Here is an 8192-nt window from a genome sequence, read left to right on the forward strand (position 1 = left end):
AGAGATTTCATGATGAGTGGGATCTCTTGTGTGCTCCATCCTCTTCTTAGTGATGGGCTTGTCCTCATTAATGAGGATGTCTCCCTCTATGTTAATTCCAACTGAATAACAAAGGTGACAAATAAGATGAGGGAAGGCTAACCTTGCCAAGGTAGAGGACTTGTCCGCCACCTTATAAAGTTCTTGGGCTATAACCTCATGAACTTCTACTTCCTCTCCAATCATGATGCTATGAATCATGATAGCCCAGTCTATAGTAACTTCGGACCGGTTGCTAGTGGGAATGATTGAGCGTTGGATAAACTCCAACCATCCCCTAGCCACGGGTTTGAGGTCATGCCTTCTCAGTTGAACCGGCTTCTCTCTAGAATCTCTCTTCCATTGAGCGCCCTCTTCGCAAATGTCTTTGAGGACTTGGTCCAACCTTTGATCAAAGTTGACCCTTCTAGTGTAAGGATGTTTATCTCCTTGCATCATGGGCAAGTTGAATTCCAACATTACATATTCCGGACTAAAATCTAAGCATTTCCCCCGAACCATTGTAAGCCAATTCTTTGGGTCTGGGTTCACACTTTGATCATGGTTCTTGGTGATCCATGCGTTGGCATAGAACTCTTGAACCATTAAGATTCCGACTTGTTGAATGGGGTTGGTAAGAACTTCCCAACCTCTTCTTTGGATCTCATGTCGGATCTCCGGATATTCACTCTTTTTGAGTTTGAAAGGGACCTCGGGGATCACCTTCTTCATGGCCACAACTTCATAGAAGTGGTCTTGATGCACCCTTGAGATGAATCTCTCCATCTTCCATGACTCGGAGGTGGAAGCTTTTGCCTTCCCTTTCCTCTTTCTAGAGGTTTCTCCGGCCTTAGATGCCATAAATGGTTATGGAAAAACAAAAAGTAACGCTTTTACCACACCAAACTTAGAAGGTTTGCTCGTCTTCGAGCAAAAGAAGAAAGAAAGGAGTAGAAGAAGAAGAAATAGAGGAGATGGAGGGGGGCTTTGTGTTTCGGCCAAGGGAGAGAAGTAGTGTGTATGATGTGTGAAAATGAGGGGGTGAAGATGGGTTTATATAGGGGTGGGGAGAGGGTTAGGGTTCGGTCATGAATGGGTGGGTTTAGGAAGGAAAGTGGTTTGAATTTGAATGGTGAGGTAGGTGGGGTTTTATGAAGGATTGATGTGAGTGGTGAAGAGGATGGTAGGATTTGATAGGTGAGGAGTTTTGGGGGAAGAGGTGTTGAGGTGATTGGTGAATGGGTGAAGAAGAGAGAGAGTGGTGGGGTAGGTGGGGATCCTGTGGGGTCCACAGATCTTGAGGTGTCAAGGATAGCTCATCCTTGCACCAAGTGGTGAGCAAAAATGCTCCTTCTGCCAATCCTGGCGTTAAACGCCGGGCTGGTGCCCATTTCTGGCATTTAACGCCAGCTTCTTACCCATTCCTGGCGTTAAACGCCAGTCTGGTGCCCTTTTCTGGCGTTAAATGCCCAGAATGGTGCCAGACTGGGCGTTAAACGCCCATTTGCTGTCTTCACTGGCGTTTAAATGCCAGCAAATTTTCCTCCAAGGTGTGCTGTTTTTCTTTCTGTTTTTCATTCTGTTTTTGATTTTTCAATTGTTTTTGTGACTTCACATGATCATCAACCTACAGAAAACATAAAATAACAAAGGAAAATAGATAAATATAACATTGGGTTGCCTCCCAACAAGCGCTTCTTTAATGTCAGTAGCTTGACAGTGGGCTCTCATGGAGCCTCACAGATGTTCAGAGCAATGTTGGAACCTCCCAACACCAAACTGAGTTTGAATGTGAGGGTTCAACACCAAACTTAGAATTTGGTTGTGGCCTCCCAACACCAAACTTAGAGTTTGACTGTGGGGGCTCTGTTTGACTCTGTTTTGAAGGAAGCTCTTCATGCTTCCTCTCCATGGTTACAGAGGGGTATCCTTGAGCCTTAAACACAAAGGATTCTTCATTCACTTGAATGATTAATTCTCCTCTATCAACATCAATCACAGCCTTTGCTGTGGCTAGGAAGGGTCTGCCAAGGATGATGGATTCATCTATGCACTTCCCAATCTCTAGGACTATGAAATTAGCAAGGATGTAATGGTCTTCAATCTTTACCAGAACATCCTCTACAAGTTCATAAGCTTGTTTTCTTGAATTATCTGCCATCTCTAGTGAGCTTCTTGCAGCTTGTACCTCAAAGATCCCTAGCTTCTCCATTACAGAGAGAGGCATGAGGTTTATGCTTGACCCTAGGTCACACAGGGCCTTCTCAAAGGTCATGGTGCCTATGGTACAAGGTATTGAAAACTTCCCAGGATCCTATCTCTTTTGAGGTAATCTCTGCCTAGTCAAGTCATCCAGTTCTTTGGTGAGCAAAGAAGGTTCGTTCTCCCAAGTCTCATTACCAAATAACTTGTCATTTAGCTTCATGATTACTCCAAGGTACTTAGCAACTTGCTCTTCAGTAACATCTTCATCCTCTTCAGAGGAAGAATACTCATCAGAGCTCATGAATGGCAGAAGTAAATCCAATGGAATCTCTATGGTCTCAGTGTGAGCCTTAGATTCCCATGGTTCCTCATTAGGGAACTCATTGGAGGTCAATGGACGTCCATTGAGGTCTTCCTCAGTGGCGATCACTGCCTCTTTCTCCTCTCCAAGTTCGGCCATGTGGGTCATGTTAATCGCCTTGCATTCTCTTTTTGGATTCTCTTCTGTATTGCTTGGAAGAGTACTAAGAGGGAGTTCAGTAACTTTCTTACTCAACTGACCCACTTGTGCCTCCAAATTTCTAATGGAGGGCCTTGTTTCAGTCATGAAACTTTGAGTGGTTTTGATTAGATCAGAGACCATGGTTGCTAAGTCAGAGTGGCTCTACTTAGAATTCTTTGTCTGTTGCTGAGAAGATGATGGAAAAGGCTTGCCATTGCTAAACCTGTTTCTTCCACCATTATTATTGTTGAAACCTTGTTGAGGTCTCTGTTGATCCTTCCATGAGAGATTTGGATGATTTCTCCATAAAGGATTATAGGTGTTTCCATAGGGTTCTCCCATGTAATTCACCTCTTCCATTGATGGGTTCTCAGGATCATAAGCTTCTTCTTCAGATGAAGTGTCTTTAGTACTGCCTGGTGCAGCTTGCATTCCAGACAGACTTTGAGAAATCATATTGACTTGCTGAGTCAATATTTTGTTCTAAGCCAATATGGCATTCAGAGTATTAATCTCAAGAACTCCTTTCTTCTGATTCGTCCCATTGTTCACAGGATTCCTTTTAGAAGTGTACATGAATTGGTTATTTGCAACCATTTCAATGAGTTCCTGAGCTTCTGCAGATGTCTTCTTCAGATGAAGAGATCCTCCAGTAGAGCTGTCCAATGCCATCTTGGACAGTTTAGACAGACCATCATAGAAGATACCTATGATGCTCCATTCAGAAAACATGTCAGAAGGACACTTTCTGATCAATTGTTTGTATCTTTTCCAAGCTTCATAGAGGGATTCACCTTCCTTCTGTCTGAAGGTTTAGACTTCCACTCTAAGCTTACTCAATTTTTGAGGTGGAAAGAACTTTGCCAAGAAGGCATTGACTAGCTTTTCCCAAGAGTTCATGCTTTCTTTAGGTTATGAGTCTAACCATATTCTAGCTCTGTCTCTTACAGCAAAAGGGAATAGCATAAGTTTGTAGACCTCAGGGTCAACCCCATTAGTCTTAACAGTGTCACAGATTTGCAAGAATTCCGCTAAAAACTGATGAGGATCTTCCAATGGAAGTCCATGGAACTTGCAATTCTGTTGCATTAGAGAAACTAATTGAGGCTTAAGCTCAAAGTTGTTTGCTCCAATGGCAGGGATAGAAATGCTTCTCCCATAGAAGTCGGGAGTAGGTGCAGTAAAGTCACCCAGCACCTTCCTTGCATTGTTGGCATTGTTGTTGTTTTCGGCTGCCATGTCTTCTTCTTGTTTGAAGATTTCTGTTAGGTCCTCTACAGAGAGTTGTGCTTTAGCTTCTCTTAGCTTTCACTTCAAGGTCCTTTCAGGTTCAGGGTCAGCCTCAATAAGAATGCTTTTGTCTTTGTTCCTGCTCATATGAAAGAGAAGAGAACAAGAAAATATGGAATCCTCTATGTCACAGTATAGAGATTCCTTGAGATGTTAGAGGAAAAGAAGAATAGAAGGAGGAGGTAGAAGAATTCGAACTTATCAAGAGGGATAGAGTTCGAATTATGCATTGAGGAGGAGTGTTAGTCCATAAATAGAAGTGTTCCGGGGGTTACCTGAAACGTGTAGCTCGGTCGTCTGGAGAGGCCCGAGGTGGGGGTTCAGGGACCCGAGCTTGATATGCAGAGTGGTTGGTGGTTGTACCTGCAATGACACTCCGATGCTTAAGTTAGCATGGGTCCAAGCAGATATGTGTAGATGTGGAATGAATGTCATACCTGGGTGCTCCAGTGTATTTATAGTAGTTGGCCGTGATCTTCCCTGGATAAGATATTCTTATCTTATCTTATCTTTCGGGAGTTTTATCCCTATCTTTTGTGGAACCGCCTTTGCTAGGCCTTTTCGGCCTTTAGGTTTGGGCTGGGTTCCTTTTGATGGGCCTTCCCTTGCTTTATTGTCCGAGGTCCGACCTTTAGGCGTGGGCCTTAGGAAGAGGTCGGACCTTTTATGAATTTGCCGAGTTTGGAGGAGTTCGGTCAGGGTATGAACAGTGCCCCTGCCCGAGTTCGTCCTTTTGGGAGGTCGAGCTCGGGCACAGTAGTTTTTCAAAATTTCAAAAAGTGGCCGTTCCTGCATTTATTGTGTTTTACCGTTTTTCCTCGATTTCCGTTCGGTGCTCTGTGAAGGCTTTATTTATTTGCCCCTTTCCTCCTTTTTTCTGCTTTCACCGTTTTTCTTTATCTTCATTGCTTCTTCCTTCTCTTTGCTCTGCTTCCCCGAATCTCTCTGTGTGCCGTCGTCTCGTTTTTCGGAGCTTGTCGTCTTCGTTTTTTCCTTCCAGGTTTGTTCCCATGCTTCTCTTTTCTTGTGTACATATGCTTCTGTTCTTTGTGTGGCCTTTGTTTGTTTCTTTTTCTTTATGCCTGGGTTGCCCCGAAAAGAGGCGCCGCCATTGCTTGTTTGTTTGTATATGGGGGGGGCTCTTTTTGTTTTCTGGTACTTTGTTCCGGGTTGCCGTATTTTCTTCGTTGGGTTTTTGTTTCTTGCTTGGCTGAACGGGTTTTCGCTGTCTGCTTTATGTGATTTTTGCTTGCTGTTGTATTTCTTCTTTGTAGGTAAGAGTTTTATGTCTCGAAAGGTTCTTCAAGCGATGTCGACCAAGATTCCAAGTGGTCTTGGTTGGGTAGACCCTCTTCCTCTAAAAGTCCCTTCTGTGGTAGATTCCGAGTATTTAGCTAGGTTCCGTAGGCACTGTAGCATATGTGAAAATAGAGAGTCTGAGAGGGATTATGAACTAGTAGCCCCGGATTCCGAGGAGAGAGTGTGCTTCCCGCCGCTAGATAGTTCCGAGAAGCTCTTCTTTTATGCTTATGATTGTTTTTTCTCTAAGCTGAGTGTCCGACTTCCCTTTACCGACCTGGAGTCCGAGGTGTTATGGTCTTGTAACCTTGCCCCTACGCAGCTCCATCCAAATTCTTGGGCGTTTCTAAAGCTGTTTCAACTTTTGTGTCAGTTTCTGGGCGTCGCTCCTTCTATTTCTCTTTTTTCCTATTTGTTTGTGTTGACGAAGCCGGGGTCGGGTGGAGGGAAGGTGTCTTGGGTCTCTTTTAGGGCTAACCAGGGAAGGAAGTTTTGTACCCTGTATGATGAGTCCTTTCATGATTTTAAGAATTTTTATTTCAAGGTCCGGGCTACTGGAGACGTCCGACCTTTCTTTCTAGATGAGAGTGGGGAGCCTTCTTTTCCTCTTTGTTGGCAGGAGAATGTAGTGTCTGCTAAGTATACCTTCGAGAGTCTAGATGAGGTGGAGCAGGCTTTTGTGGGTGTGGTGAGCAGTTTATGGGGTCGGGCACCTCACTTGGACACGAAGAAAATGTTGGGAGATCCAAGCCTTCTCCGTTCCGAGTTAGGTAGTTCCCGACCTCTCCAAGATTCATCTTTGTAGTATTTTGGTTTTGCTTGTTTTGGTGGAATTTCTGTTATGGTGATCGTTTTTCTTTTATTTCTGCAAAGATGTCCTCCCAGGCGGATTCCATGAAGTTCCTTCGTCGGACGAAGAAGTCCGTGGCTGCTCGGAATATTGAGGCTGAGGCTTCTGCCCGATCTTCTCCGAAGAAGACTACTGTGGGTGTTACTACTCGGTCGAAGACTATTCCGACTCCCCAGTTCCGAGCTATAAATCAGGATCCTCCGACCTCTGGACCCGGTCACTCTTCCCCGCCTTCGTCCTCGGGTCCTCCTCCCAAGAAACAGAAGACCTCTCAAGAGCTTGCGGGTTTTAATGACAAGGATTTTGATGCTCTTGGTTGGATTGAACAGCATATTCTCCCTCAGACCTTTATTTCTACTGATGATGTGTCTATGGAGCATCATTTTCAGTATATGGCGCGGAGCTGTGTTCGGATGGCCAGTCTTCATGCTGCTATCGCCCGGGAGTTCAAGAAATCCCCCATTGGTGCGACCAGCTCCCGACTTGAGAAGGCTCAGTCTGAGTTCGAGAGGATTAGTGAGCTGAAGGCTGCTAGGATTACTGAGCTGGAGGCCTCTTTGGAGAAAGAGAAAGCTAAAGCTACCGCGGCTGTGGCGGCAGCGAAAGCATCTGAGGAGATGGCGAAGGCGGCGACGGAGAATTATACTCGGATATACGCCGAGCTTGTGGAGACAAAGGAGAAGTTGCAATCTGCTCGGGATGATTTTTACGAGCTAGAGGGTCATGTGGCCAAGGGTATGGATGCTATGTTTGGAAATTTGAAGGATCAGGTCCGGGTTCTTGCTCCTGACCTGGATCTGAGCTTACTTAGTACGGATAACGTTGTTGTGGAGGGAAAGATTGTTCCTGCTCCCAACGAGGATGAGGTTCCGGTGTCCGACCCCAATGTTCCAGTTGCGAACCCGACTTCGCCTTTGGCCGGGGATGGATCTGGTGTGGAGGTTTTAAACCGGGATGACGGTGCCGTCGATGCAGTCCCGATTTCTATGTTTCCTCCGCAGCCTTCTGTTGGTGTGGAGTCCGAAAAGGACCTTGATCCTCTGTAATCTTTTATTTTTGGTTCTTTGCCCGGCCTGTGGGCTCTTTTGTTTTTGGATAGTTTCTGTGAACGCTTTGGACGCCTTTCTGCTATTTAGCTATTTGTAGTAACTTTTTAGCTTATTATACGGTGTTTTGCTTTGACTTTTTGTTCCGCCTTTATGCTTTTTAGTTGTTTTTGGATAACAACTTTTTAGCTAGCGCTTGAAACTTTTGTTTTACCCTTGTTTGTGCTTTGACTTTTTGTTCCGCTTTTATGCTTTTTAGTTGTTTTTGGATAACAACTTTTTAGCTAGCGCTTTCGAAATCTTGGCTTTCGCCGTTTTAAGGCTTCTTTCTTGGATCCGGGCTTTTTCTCGGACCTCGGGCGTTCGAGTACCTCTCTTTGTTGGTCCGACCTTGTCGTTGGTCGGCCTTTTAAGTTATTTTTGTAATCTCTTTTTATTTGGCTTTTTGAGCCTTTTCAGAGTTACTTTATAACTTCTCACATTAATTTGAACCTCGTCGCTTTATCTTTGCCGACCTTGTGTGGTCTCTTGGCAAATGATTTTTTGCGTTTTGCCGAGCATAAATTAATGCGCCTTGGCGGGGTACTCTCTAGGATTTGTTTCATCATGAGGAGGGAGAAAAGAAAATAGAAAAATTTGATTAGTATTAAAAAGAAAGAATATTTACAGAGTGTTTACCCTCGACTAGGTCGGGTGTCTTATTTAACCGGGTGTCTCATTAAAAAACCCTTGTAGGGAAAAAGAGTACACCTCGGGTTAAATTTTTCTAGCTGTAGTACCGTCTTAGATTACAGGCGTGCCAGGCCCTGGGCAGCTCATTGCCTTCTAGGTCGGATACTTTGTAGTAGCCTGTCCCTAAGACTTCTGTTACCTTGTAGGGTCCTTTCCAATTTGCAGCTAGCTTTCCTTCTCCCGGCTTTTGTGTTCCGATGTCATTTCGGATTAGAATCAGGTCGTGAATGGAGAAGCTTCGCTTTATTAC

At 44.6% G+C, this 8192-nt stretch overlaps 1 non-coding gene across 1 annotated transcript; it reads left to right on the plus strand.

The window, feature by feature from the left end:
- Positions 1-3455: 3455 nt before the first annotated feature.
- Positions 3456-3559, plus strand: LOC130942580 (small nucleolar RNA R71). The gene has a single exon (XR_009071147.1). It is a non-coding gene; the product is annotated as a small nucleolar RNA R71 (small nucleolar RNA).
- The last annotated feature ends 4633 nt before the right edge of the window (positions 3560-8192 follow it).

Source organism: Arachis stenosperma, chromosome 7, assembly GCF_014773155.1.
Source record: "Arachis stenosperma cultivar V10309 chromosome 7, arast.V10309.gnm1.PFL2, whole genome shotgun sequence".
NCBI lineage: Eukaryota > Viridiplantae > Streptophyta > Magnoliopsida > Fabales > Fabaceae > Arachis > Arachis stenosperma.